Raw genomic sequence first — 15,163 nt, forward strand, 5'->3', positions numbered from 1 at the left:
TATATATATATATATATAGATATATATATATATAGCTAGATAGATATATATAGATATAGATATAGTTCAGGTGTTTATAATATTGCCCTTTTAATACAAACTGCATTGCAAATATTGAGCTGGGAAGTATTAACTCCATTTAAGATGTGTTGTTTGTAATATAGTTAACTATTTACTGAAACCTACACAGAATTCTGGCATTTCTGAGATGATCATGTATTTTGTAGTAAAACCTGACATGAACCACCTTCAGAAGTTACAAAACTGCTTTACAATGCATGGAGCAATATGAATTTCCCATAAATTGTTTCCATTACTGAAAAACACAGTATTTCCCCTCCTGTGAGCCAGTAATTTGCTAAGCAAACAAAAATGTTTCTCCAAAAAGGAAGCTTGATACATGAGACCACATTTTCATAGATGTATGCAAGTAAGGGTCTATATCACCATATCGAATGATGATAAGTTTGAACGCCCTTTGTTCGAACTGAAAAGTCCGAAAGCCCTAAACCGCGAAGTTACGGAACATTGATTTTTTTTCCCAGGAAAAAAATCGGTGGGCCGTCTTCGGGGCTTTGCTATTTCCTCCACTGTAGTATGATCTTGGAGTTGGTATATTTAAGTGGGGTGTGGGGGGGCACAGTTTGTTTTAAAGTTGTGATTTTATTTTTTCACAGAGCAGAAATTTTTTTCCCTGGGAAAAAAAATTGCTGTTCCATGAGTTCGCTGTTTAGGGTTTTAAGACTTTTAGGTTCGAACAAAGGGCATTCGAACTTATCACCATTTAATGTGGTGATATAGACCCTACAGGTAAAAGGTGAATGTATAGAAGCATTTCTAAAATGATTATATGACCTGGGAGAAAATTGTGGTTTTAATAACACTAAAATGACCAGTAAGGGACAGAAATGTGACTGGGCTGGGTGATGGGGAAGTGTAACAAAAGTTACAATTTAAAGTTCATCTAACTTCACAGAAAACAATTCAAAGAGCTAGAGAAGCTAAGCTGATGGTAAGGCAGAATGCTAATGTAAATGTGGAAAATGATGTCTGTTAAGTAAAATACTTAAGTTCCACAAAAAGCATAATGTAACTCAGTTTCAGTGAATGTTTGAGAAGCAGAGTGAGTGTGTGGACAAATGAATAAGATGTATTTGTTATCATAAAAAGGTTCAGAGCAGTGTGATGCACAAGCAATTTACTGAAAATATTAATGAAACTAAAAATAATCCCCAGGATTCATGAAGCTTGTGTCAGGCGCAGGCATAGCGTCGGCGATCTAATGCCAAATATGGCCGCCGAGCGATTCAGGTACAAGCTGTTTCCATGTGCACTACCAGCATACGCCAGAGCTGAGCAGCTCCTGGAGCAAGTATGCTAATTACCCCATGCGCAGCAGTGTAGCATGCAAATGAAGGTATATAGTGATTCATGAAGTGGTGCAGGCGTAACATAAGCATGCAGAAATGTAAACCAAAAAAAAACGGTTTACATTTTTTCAAACATAAAATCGGAGCCATGACAGCGGACCAAACTTACGTATTATAATGTTAATATATGCCAATGGCTAAATATATAGCCAATGGCATAAAAAAAATGCACAACACATAAAAAATAACATTTAATGTCATGGCCATACTAACGCAAAGTAAAATCGCAGTGCATCGGTGCGCAAACTAGATCACAATGAAAATATATTTATATGTCATAAAACTGCAATGTAACACAATTCATGAATTCCCCATAATAGTCAATGGCACACATGCTACACCACAACCATGGCACAAAGGTTGCTAAGGGTCTGTGACAGTGTTCTGTGTGGTAACTAGGAATTAGTAGTCAATGCCATGCAAATGAGTCAAGTAATACTGAATCGCAAAATCCCCACCGGCGTAAGGATGTACCACACAGAGTAGCAGTACAACACCGAGGTGTGGCCTGGAGATAAACATGACATCAAGAGAGGGGTGCGCCACCTTAGCTGTAAGCACATTGGAGCATTGCTAATCCGGGTTGCCTGTTGCTAAGCAAAGCTTCAGGATAGGGGTGTGGAAGTAGCCATAGCTTTGCTTAGCTGAGAGCAAGCAAAGTAACCAAAAGTGCATGTGAACATGGATGAAAACGCGCTCGAAACCCAGTAAACAGCTGTGCATGGCGCGTACCATAGCTGAAACAGGAAGGATACGGGAAGACAATAAGGAAATGCTGCAGCATGGTAATTGGAGTACAAATGAGTAATTAACACCTAGGAACTCACAGTGGGCCACTGACAACAGCTAACAAGGCTGCTAGCAGCTACCTGCAGAACAGGAAAGGGGAGGTGCCATACTGCAAAGAAAAGAGAACTGTCACAGCAGAACAAACTAAACTTGCAGTAGATCAGCTACATAACACATTTCGCAACACAATCCTGGGTTGGGAAAGCACAAAATAAGAAAACAGGCAGCTGTATGCATGCCTGACAATGGGAGGGGAATCGGGTTGAAAAGTGAAGTAAAGGGCAATAGATGAACCATGGCACCAAGCGTAAGTCAACACCAAAGGCCCCACAATAGCAGTACCTGCTGTAAAACCCATAATTAAGATACCCTGCAGCTGGAATTGCACATACACACCCAATTACACCAGCAGCATCTATTGCACAATAGTATAAAGTGTGAAAGCCCCACACACTTGTTTATTCCCAGACACTCTGTACTATTGGTGCATACAGACAGGGAACTTTTAATATGTACATGTTAGGGGAAGACATAGCTTTGATTCACCAGCATGTATTGGAGACTGACGGTGGTGTGGAGGATGATACTGAGAACCATCTCAGGCATCGGAGGAGGAGAAGAGTGTTCAGACCCAGGGTAACCTGCCAGGGGCTACATGATCTGGAGATAGTAGAGCATTACAGGGTGGACAGGAACACCATACAGCAACTTGTTGAGCTGTGCTGGCCATGTCTCAGAGCCAGAAATAACAGAGGGGAACCCATCCAAGTGGACATTGTAAGCTTGAGAACACTAACCACAGGTACCTTTCAAAGGCCAGCTGGAGATATCATGGGGATCTCAAAGGCATCAGCATCCAGGGTACTCCACCAGTTCCTGGATGCCATGTTACCACATGCCAATGAGCACATATACTTCCCCCAAATGCAGGAGGAGTTGGCCAGCAATATGCGTCTCTTCCACCATGTGGCAGACTACCTGGAGGTACTGGGTGCAATAGACTGCACGCACATACACAAGGGTAGGCGCTACATAAACTGCAACCCCTCCATCAACTGCCAGGTCATGTGCAATGCCCAGGGCATTATCATGGATGTGCATGCTGGCAGCCCTGGAAGCTATCATGACTCCCACATCTGGCATGCCTCACAGCTGTATCAGGTATTTTCCAGGGGGGACATCCCACATGACCCCCTAGTAGGGGATGCTGGCTATGCACTGGAACCGTGGATGATGACTCCCATCAGAAATGCACACACAGCCATGCAGGAATGCCATAATGAGGCACACACAGAAACCAGAATCATCATAAAGCATGTGTTTGGGATGCTAAAATCACGGTTCCGTTGCTTGGACATATCTGGTGGAGCCTTGCAGTACTCTCCAGGCATGTGTGCCCACATCTTCATAATATGTGCCATGCTACACAATATGATCCTGCAGAAACAGCTGCAGCAGGGACAGAATGGTGAAGGCCCTCACAGCCCACCACCATTGCCAAGGGCCCCACAGGCACAGAGAGACTCAGACCATGAACACCCTGTGCCAGCCCCAGTAGGCAGATGGAGGCATGCCCAGTATGCCCATGCCTTGGCAAAGAGGGAACATATAGCACCCACACTGACAGTGTGGGCACTTTGGACTGACACCCTTCTCCACCTGCACACACAGCAAACATGGATGGCACACACACACACACGACCACATGTAAATTGTCATGTATAGGTGGTCTACTGTGTGCATCCTACATAGGCAGCCCTCAACTATTGTACACACAACTGCCATTGGCACAAGTTAAGTCAATACCTGAACAGTAAATTAAGCTATCAGCATGTGTTGATACAGTATGTATAGGTTCATAGATACATAGGTAGGTACATGCCTAACTGCCCGAGGCCAGTCATAAGCATAGCCAAAATGTGTTTGCTGTCGCCACCCCATTGATTAACTAACTGTCCCTCTGTGGAGCAGGGCCAATTGTGGTATCCCTGGGGTGAATCCACTGTTCCCCACCCACTTTGCAAGGATTCCCTGGAGTGTTAGTGAGGGGTTCCGTATAATGTAATCAGGGATGTAGTTCCAAATAATGGGGAGTACCCGTGACAGGAATCTGTCACTCCAGCATCTTCCAGTTATGGTTTTAGCAAGGTGTAGCTCATTACAGTGTGTGGCTCACTGTGACATGGATGCCCATAGGTGGAGCATATCCATTAAGCCAGACTTGGACATGGCTTTGCTGGACAGAAAATATCTCTGAGTAAATGAGATGCCACTGAGTAATGCATGTGTTTATGCAGTCTGGCAGCATAGGACACATGTCTGAGGGCATTATCCCTCTATGCGAGGTACGTTCGTGGCCCTTCCAGCTGTCAGATGTGTCTTCTGAGGTACATCCAAAATGGGTTATCATACTCGATGATGGGATTGATGACTGATGAGTAAAGGGGCACAATAACCTAAGTCTGTATAGATGTGAACCCTTAAGTAATCAGATGGCCTACATAGACGGATGTCCTAACTACTTTGCACATATGACTGTCAAAGGAGAGATCACTATGTAATGTAGTCCCCACATACCCATTAAGTCATCTGAATTATACTGTCTGCCACTCAAGTGTTAATATGTGTGTGTGTAGTTTCCCAAAATGGAATGACCATGCAGTATGTGGCCTTTAGCTGAAGGCCATCACTCTGACACCCTATGTTGGTCTATGTGAGGCCCCTTGAAGGATGTCTGTGACAGCTGGACTGTCAGTTATGGCTCCCAGTTTGCAGTAATCACCAAACATGGCCTGCTGTAGTCCACCTTTGTTAGCCCATACCTCCGAGAAGTATATGGCAAACGGTAGGGGTCCCAGGACTGAGCCCTGTGGGACACCAGTTGTGACTGGTCAGGAGTTGGAAATGGAGGCTGCTAGGCTTACCATGTAGGTTCTGTGTGTAAGCCTGTTGGCAAACCAACCTGTGATGTATGGGTGTATGTACTGGCTGGTGAGTGTAGAAATAATACCTGAATGGGGAATGGTGTCAAAACCCTTGGCGAGATCCATACAGTATGTGTGAACTACCACACCCCACACCTAAAGTCTAGGTGGCTGTAAGATGTCAAACTGGTTCAGTAGGCATGATCTGCACTCAGTCAAGGTGACCTGTTTGGGTCAAGTGTCTGGAGGTTGCCATTGTCTATGTTAATGAGTGCCATGAGGATGCACTCCATAGCCGTGCAGATCAGGCTACTCAGGCCTATGGGGTGGTAGTTACCATGGTCAGTTGTGTCACCACCTTGGTGGAGTGTAATAGCTGTTGCCATGCACCAGTGAATGGCCATGTAGCCTGTGTAGAGGCTGATGTTGAATTGTATATTAGGTGGGGGGGTCACTTTGTCTTGTAGTGTCTGCAGGATGCAGTCTGGGACACCATCTGCCTCCATTGATGCTCTGTAATGCTGTTTGAAAGGGCCATTACCACCTGTATGTCTCAGATGTCTGGGATACTGTACATTTTGGGTATTGTTGTGGGCCCAGTAGGGGGTGAAGCTTGCTCCTAATGTATCATCAAGTGTGTTGGTGATATCAGTAGGGTCAGTATATTCAGTGCAATATTGCACCAGCACAGTGCAAATCTGTGTGTTACTGCTTACATCCTTGACATAGTCAAAGAAGCCTTTTTGGTCATATTCCGAATCCATGCCCATTTACCTGTGGATGTCAGCCTTGGATAATTAAATGAGTAACATAAGTACCTTGCTAATACTGGTCACGGACGTCTGCATGTCTTGGGATTTGCTGCTGTTCTGGACTACTGTACTACTTCTGTTGTATAGCCTGTATAATGCAGGGGTTCAGCAGACTCGTGTGCTTGTGTAGGAGTAGCTAGTCCTGGTTTACCACTGATGGCACGACCCATACATCTTTGTAGGTGGTTATAGAGTGCATTCATAATTCTGTCTGTATCTTGAGCAGTGTCATCCTTGAGCATGGGGGCTGTGAACCCTCCCACCTCTGTCATTAATACTGTGAATTTAGCTGTAGGAAAGGTATTCACTGTGTGTTCCTTGGGTGGGGGAGATGGTTGGGAGTGGAAATCATCAGTGAATAGTTCATAGTCAGATCTAAACAGTGAGCGGTTTACCTCTGCTGTAGTCCACCTGTCGCACATGTCAGTGATTACCACTTCTAGTATGTTTTCACCTCTCGTTAGTCCATCTACCAACTAATACAGGCCATATGAGGTGATAAATCCCAGAAAGTGCTGGGCCTGGAAGTGAATATTCGAGTAGGTTATCCAGTTAAGTGTAGGGTAGCTGACATTAACCAATAACAGGGTGTCTGGTAGGACTGTCATATTTACCACTGTCTCCAGATAGTTGTAGTGGTGCTCCTGGGTCATGGAGGGTTATCTGTAGCAGCACACAGTTTGCATTGCAGTTGTGGCTGATGTTAGCTGCACATGGATGATCACAGAGGTATCATGCTGCCCCACTAACTTGGAGGTGTAGGTATCCCCGATGAATATGGATACACCCCCTCCATGTCTGTGCCAGTCCATGTACAGTGGCTGAAATGTGTGTTATGGGTTGTAGTCTGGTAGTGCTGGTGTGCTCACAGGAGCCTTATACAGGTACCAGTCACAGAACAGATGCAGATGTTGTCCATACTGAGGGGTGCTGTGAGTGCGTGCATGTTGTGAGTATTACCCCTGGTGTTGAGTAGCCTAACCCTCATTGGTTCCGCTATTGTGCAGTTCATGGAGGTGAGTTTCACCTCTGAGACCTGCTAAAAATGGCACCATGGGGGCGCCAATAGCCTTGCCCAGCATTCCAAAGCCTTAGGCTGACACATGCAAGTTGGTATGGCATTGTTGCAGGCATGTATCCCATCTGTGCTTGTGTCCCATCTTTCCTGTAGGTAACCTACTGTAAGCAATACAAAGCCTGAAACCTATACATGTCCACTAGCTTCCAAGATAGGCTTTTGGTGTGATTATTTATCAGTAGTCTGCATGCTATTGCTGTACTTAACTGTTGTCTGACTACATGGTGAATTTACACTGTATATTGTGATCAGAAAACTCTGTATAATCACATATGATGTTGGAGATGGCCTGCACTGTAGAGGTTCACAAATAGGTAGTAGGCTATCTACCCAAGGGCCTTTAGAAACATAGCTACAGTGTGGTGGCTTTACCTGCACCATTGATGAAGTAACTGAGCCTCTATCAAGCATAGCCAATGAAGTGATTCCAGGCAGAGTTGCTGGAAGCTGTTGAGGACTGGTGTGCTGTAGGGTGATAGGGGCACATAGTGATCTCAAAAGGGCATGATAACATGCCAAACCAACAGCATTCAATTTCCCCAACAGGTCTTGCAGCTGTAGAATTGGAGTGGCTCCCCCACACCCTGGCTGTATGTGTCTGTGACACATAATCCCAGGGATGTATATACTGTTGGCCAGTCACACATCAAGGTTTCCCCTGAAGTGTGTCAGTGAGTGGCTATGCCAAATGTAGTTAGGATGTTAATGTATAGTCTCTCAATTCATGTGTCATGTCGGTATTTCGAGAAGCTCACTGGGTGTAGGTGGCTCCGCCTGTTGTGTGGGCAAGCTTACACATAGGATTCATGGACACAGGAAATAGGCAGAAGGAACGTTAATGTCAATAGTGTAATGGCTACAGCATTTGCATAATATCTGTGCAGCCTTGGTTCAAATCCCAATAAAGTCAGAGATGATTTACATGTTACATAATATAACTTAACCACAGCTTGCATATATAGGTAGTATTCCACATAATAATAAACATTTGGAACTGCTGAAATGTGCATTAATCACCCTTGCACTACCAGTGCCTGGTCTGAGAGGTACAATGACCACTGCCAGGATTAGAACATGCAACCATGTACACAATCGTCACAATAACCTACCACTAAGCTACCTGAGATGTACTAATGGCAGCTGTGTATTCTGACAGGTTAAAACACAAAAGGTAGGAATGTGTGGAAATAGGACAAACCGGCATGTACCCAATGAAAGGTGTGTGCTACATATATATATATATATATATATATATATATACATATATATAGAGAGAGAGAGAGAGAGGGAGAGAGATAGATATATGTCGATATATGGGGATATACATATGTATATATATATATATATATATATATATATATATATATATATATATATATATATAGATAGGTTAACAACATCTACATAACCATGGAGGTACATATAAATGGGATACCTACCAAATACCGAATGCTTGACATACTGACGCACGTAATCACGAGGCTTAAAGACAGAAAGACCACAGTACCGAAACACAAGAAGCGCAAGGTTTAAAATCCCAATGTTAAGGGACATTTAGTCAGTGCTCCTGGTGTTGTGGTTCAGGTAGGTTACTGTGTGTAAGTGTGTTTCTGAGGGCTGTAGTGTGTGCGTAAGTGTGTGTTCTGAGTGTGGTGTGTGTTCCTGGGAGACTGTAATGTGTGGGTGTGGGTTTGCTTTGTACATCTGTTTGTGCGATCTAGGAGGTAGAATATTAAAGTAGGAGGGGTGTGGGGGGTGCAGCCACCCACATGGGGGGTGTAGGGGGCTTGCCCACCTGCTCATATGTAGTGTAGGATGGTTTGTTTGGATGTGGTGGGTAGCAGTGTGTCTTTGTGTGCGTGTGTGTGTTCCATGTTTGTGTTACTTTCGCGAGTTAGACTGTCACTGTCAGTAATGTGGGGTATGGGAGTCTGTGCTCGGTACTATGGGCGTCAGAATTGTGTGCGTTCGGGATTCTGTAGGTACCCCGTATACAGAGGTTGAAATGTTCATATATGAGTCTAACATGGACCATAGCAATCACACATTCCGCCATGACCAACCTTTATGAACAAAGGATATGGAGAGTATATGCCTATACACTATTACAAATATGTGCTATGGACACTAGCCAAAGATAGGGTTACCACCTGTCCCACTTTGTGAGGGACAGTCCCTCTTTGGGCGGTTGTGTCCTGACCAAAAATATTGTACGTGGCAAATGTCCTGAGATTGCAGGACATAATTATGTCCCATATGTATTGTAATAGCTGCATACAATAGTTCTTTCTGTATCTAAAATACCTACATGTTACAAGAAACAGGATAAGCAACTAAACTGCTACAAGAATAAGCTTTTATTTAGGCAAAAAAGGAAAGTTCTATCCTTTGTACTGACCATGGGTTTGTTTCAGCCTGTAAAATCTGATGTGTGTCCTGAAAATGTCCCACTATGGCCATTTGAAAAGGTGGCAACCCTAGCCAAAGAGGGTCAGTCACCAACACAACTCCAATGACTGCAAATACCTATGACAGAAATACACAGCTTTCATGTAGCAACACTTTATTACATTCTGAGGTATTGCCGAAAGGATTCAAGGACTAACATCACCTGCATGCTATACATTAACCAATTAACAGTGCCTTAATGAATCAGCTTGCAATTACCATAGTATTAGTCCACTAAAGGATAGGTGTTCAAATAGGGAAGGAACCATCACACACATATCGATTATGTATAAAAGCAGTTCCTACACACCTGCATCTGCTATGTACACCCACCAACATCTCCCCCACACTTAAACAAATTACAATACAAACTGTAATAACATCACAAATCATTCACTCACTGTACGACATCTGCAGAAGCCTTAACATACCTTGTCAGAGACACATGGTATTGGCTAATGGAGTAGCTGCACAGCTGATGTGCATCTAATTAACTACTTTGGAGCACCAATTGGTGGTCAGGATAGCACGTTACCGATATTTAACTATAAAAGGATGGCTTATCACACATTCAAGCCATCTGTATATACCAGCAGAATGTTACAAAGAAGATTGAAACACAAACTGAAAAGGATTGAAATAACAGTCGACGACACCTCGGGTTACTAATAAGATATGTAGAACACTCAGTATGTCTGTGTATGTAGTACCTGTTCTGTAATATTTAAAGTGTACGCAATGCATATAGTGGAAACAGTTATCTTGTAGTGATGTATTGTTGAGCATAGTAACGCTTGTAGTATTTATGTGTGTGTACTGCTGTAGGTCACAAGGCAAACACCGCATACACCACAAGGGATGCTATATAAGGGCTTTGAACCCAACAAATCCTCACCAGCTGCTGTCAGTGGCAGAGTTGGTCCAGCAAGTATGTGCTATAACAGGGGATAGCATATGTTGATATATTGTAACATTAGGCATATGTATGGGTGTATTACTGAGAATAACATGTTGAAGGTTGGCCTACTGTGCAATTATGATTTGCATTGTGAGATATTGTGCCAATAACTGTGTAATGTACAGTATTGTAGGCAGATATGTATTACAAGTTACACAGCATTACTGTTATGTTAGGCAAACATTAGTTATGTCTACTGGCATTTAAAATACACAATAGCGGATACATATGACTTGTAGCCACCCGACAGTTTAACAGCATGATAGCAAAGTAAAATGTAAGAACTAGTTAACTATCTATGCACATAAGACATGTAATAAGTTCAAAGGTAGGTACTAGGCTGTCTGCCCAAGGGTATTTATAAGCCTAGCTAGAGTGTGTTGGCTTCCGCCACATTCCCTGTGCCTCTGAATGGCAGAGCCATTAGCTCCTTGTGCCTCTGTCCAGCAGAGCCACTGCAGTGATCCCCGGGGTTCATGTCTGTCTCCCATCCACCCGTCAAGGTTTCTCTTGAAGAGTGCTAGTGAGGGGCCCTGCCTGATGCACATTGGAATCATGTTCCAAAGCATGGGGAGTCTCCAGGTCAGGAATTTATCCATCCAGCACGTCCTAGTCATCGCTGTGGTTAGGTGTATATCCCTAGAGCATGTGGCTCTCAGGGGCTTCTGTTTAGGTGGAGCATATCCAGCAATACTGCGTTGGACATGGGCCTTGTATGTCAAGCAGAGATCGCCTGTGAGTATGCGGTATGCAACCGAGTACAGCTGGAGTTTCTTTAGTTGGGCTGCATAGGTCAACTGTTTGAGGTCAGTAATCCTCTTGGTGTGGTATTGTTGTGGTCTTCCAAGCTGTTGCAGTTGTCTTGTAAGGTACATCCCAAATGGGGTGTTGTATCCTTTAATGAGTCTAATAAGTCATGAGCAGAGAGGCACAATGGCCTCCTTTGTTCTGGATGTGAACCCATTAGAGATTAGGGGGGGCCACATAGAAGGATATTATAACCACCTTGGCATTGTGGTTATCAAAGGAGAGATTGCTATCTACTGGGGTTCCCAGATCCCTTATTACCCTTTCGGTATGTAGGGGACTAGCACCTATGTGACATAGCTATAGAATGCTTTGTGGTTGTCCTTGGAATTAGTGGCGGTTTTGTTTCCGTAACTAGCTTTGGTGGATCTTATAAGGGATCTCAGCTTCCTACTGATGCTGACCAGGGAGCTCCTCCATGCATGGGATTGTACTCTCTTTTGCAACAGTGTCTTCCTTCTGTTGTACAGTTTGTTTGTGGCAGGGGACCACCAGATTGACTTCCTTAATTAGGAGTATAGCGTCTTGGTTATGTTTGGGATAGCATGATCCATGCACTTGTGTAAGTGCTTATAGAGTGCATTTGTGTAGGATTCAGCAGTTGTAACTGTATTGTCCATCTGCATGGGTGTCATGAAGTTCACCACGTCTGTCTTAAGAAGTTGGCTTTGTAGAAATATTATACTGTGGTTTCCTTAGTGGGGGGTGGGGGCAGGATGTGGATATGAAGGGTGCTTAACTTATGGTCGGATCGGTCCAACGAGGAGTTGACTTCAGGCGTGGAACACCGGCCACTCATGTTGGGAATGATTAGATCTAAGATATGGTTGCCTTTGGTGGGTGTGTGGATAAGATGATCTAGGGCATTGGTGTTTATGAATTCCAGAAAGCATTGAGCTAATGAGTTGGTACACTAGTAGTTATCCCAGTTAATGGTGGGGTAGGTGAAGTCACCCATTAGTAGGGTGGTTGGTTGAACCTTAATAATTTCCAGTACATCAAGAAAAGAGGGGTGGGAATCTTGGGGCATGGTGGGGGATCTGTAGCAAGCTACGATTTGGATTGCAGTTTAGCCCAGAGGTAGTTGCACTTGGATAACCTCGGATGCATTGTGCTAAGCAACTAGCCTGGAGGGGTGGATATCCTTAATGAATATGGACACACCTCCACCTTGGGTGTTCCAGTCCAGGTTACATGGCCGAAAAGTGTGCTATGAGTTATAGCCTGGTAATGCAGGGGTGCTCTCTGGAGCCTTGAACCAGGTCTCAGTCACTGCACAGATATCAATGTTCTCCATTACAAGGAGTGCCTCGAGTGAGTGCATTTTGAGATTTAGACTTCCAGCATTGAGTAGCATTGCCCTCAGTTTGAGCTTGCCTATTCCTATTATGGTGGTGAATATGTTATTTGAACCTTGCCTAAAGAAGGCACTATAGGGGCAGCAAGAGCCTTAGCCGGTATCTGGAATCCCAGGGGCAACAGGTGCAGGCCATCTGTGGCAAAGCATCGTGGTCTGTCGACCATGTCATCCCAAGCAGACAGATACTGGATCCCCTTAGAATGACACCAGAAGCTTAACCAATTGTTGAAGTCAATCATTTTGTCCTCATACTGCGGTATCATTCTGGGTGATGGCAGAATGCTACTCAGGGCTAGGGTCATACCTGCCTGGCCTACAAGATTGGAGAGCTCTTACATGCCTCTTTTCATGTAGTCTAGGGAGGTACGTCTCAAGTCATTCACACCAACATGGACAATGACAGAGTCATATTTGTACTTATTGTGGAGTGACCTCAGTGCGTGGGTTATGTGGCGGATCCTGGTACCCAACAGGCAGCTGACAGTAACTTTTTCCTTGTTTAGCCTGGTGAGTGGAACATCAGTGTGCCTGACTATAGAGTCACCTATGACTAGTGTGTTGGGTACATTGATTTGCCTTATTGGCTGTGGTTGAGTGGCACACTGACCCTGTGGGCTATGTGCCATTGGGGTTGTGTTGGGGGATGGAGGCTGCTTGCATTTCCGCTTTGGAGGTCTCTGTTGCTCAGACAGATTATTCTTGAGAGCTTCCGCAAATGTTCTTGTGTTACTATGTGTGGATTATGTGGTGTACAGAGACTACGTGTTGAGTGTGGTGTGGTGCAAATGTTTACCTTCTCCACATGACTGTCAGGGTCAGTCTTGGTTGGAGAGAGCTTTACCTCCAGTTTGGCTAGATAAGTGCATCTCTCACAGGTTGTAGTGTTGGGTGGTAGGTGGAGGGTTGTCTGTGTACATGGGGCAGTGTCTACATTGCCTCAAGATGTCCAAATTCATCAGATAGACAGGAAAGAACACTGGGAGCTGACCCTTGGACATACCTGAATATAAAACTATTTTCCCCTAGATAAGTGAGGAAAGTGAGTATAAGAGCTATTTTACTCTAAGCAAGTGGGAAAAGTGCGTACAAAAAACTGTTTATCTCTAGGTAATGAGGAAGATTGAGTGCTATAGTAATTAGTAGCTTACGTAGTGCTTACAAGTTCTGAATAAGTGCTGAGCATGAATAAGCAATCCAGATAGGGTCTTGGATAACATAAACACACTGCCCCCCCCCGAACAGGAACACAATCATATATCCATGTACACTACAGAGCCCCTGTAACCACAAATATGCAGGTACAAGCTGCACTCAGGCTGCATGGGACCTGTCCACATCCCAGGTTGTATCATACACATATGGCAAAACAAGTTGCTCTCCATGTACACATCATGTAAAACATAGCTTTATGTCAGCCTGTGTGCACACTGAATGGTGCACACCAACAGATATCACAACCCACAAAGGGGGAGACACCACTGATAATGGGAAGTACTGCACAACTACCCTGCTGAGTCAGGTCTGCAAGGCCATGAACCTTGATCAAATTATTTGATGTCAGCAGTACAGATGTGGATAACAGTAAGGTTGATTTCACACTGCATATCATAACCTTGCCAGGTCATAGGACATCATTACCCATACTGTGTTCCACCTATACTCAGTATACTAGATGTACATTCCTATGTCACAGGAGTGTTTTGCAACGAGACTTTTGGCAGAACCAACACTACAGAAGGTGTCTGAATAATACATGCACATCACACCAGTGCCAGCTACAGTAAGACAAGGTTAATTCATTGTACTCCCCCTCATTGTAGTCTATACCACACAGACTAACAGAAGACATATGTCTATTGAAGTATGCAAATGACTATGACCTAGGAGCAATAGCTGACTCAGAGTGTTGTGGAAAACATACAGAAGGGGCTTTGTGGGTGAGGTGTGTGACATATGCACACAATCTGACAGCTACATATTGCATTGTTACCCCTATGATAATAACCCTGTACCCATGAACTTCCACCTAGGCAGCGGTCAACATAATGGACACTGTGTGTAAGGGATGCAGTTGGGCAGTTGTCTTTCCTGTGATAGTTATGTCACCACACCTGTCAGGTAGTCATATGTGGCAACCCTAATCATGACAGGGTGCCATCCATAAATATAGAGATCATTGTCCAGCCATACTCAACACTGAAGTGACCCATATCAGATCACATATTTCCTTTAAGGGGTATTGGCCATGTTCAGATGGCCTACATCAGCCTTCCCAATTCCCATCTCCACTATGTAGCATGATGCCTACACCGAATAAAGCCATGTCCAACCCAGTGATGTTGGACATGCTACACGTACACATCCTGATCTCAAACACATACTTCATGGACATTCACCTTCCTAGTACTAGGATCACCACATGCTGGACAGATCCTTGTGCCATACACTTTACATAGTCCTGCCATACTATGCATTCCTGTCCAGCAAAGCTGCACATTGCCCCCCTCTCAGACATGGTGTGATGACCGCATGGTAAATGTATCATTAACCCTGTGGA

Source organism: Protopterus annectens, chromosome 4.part1 (assembly GCF_019279795.1).
Source record: "Protopterus annectens isolate FY-2018-M chromosome 4.part1, PAN1.0, whole genome shotgun sequence".
NCBI classification, from domain to species: domain Eukaryota; kingdom Metazoa; phylum Chordata; order Ceratodontiformes; family Protopteridae; genus Protopterus; species Protopterus annectens.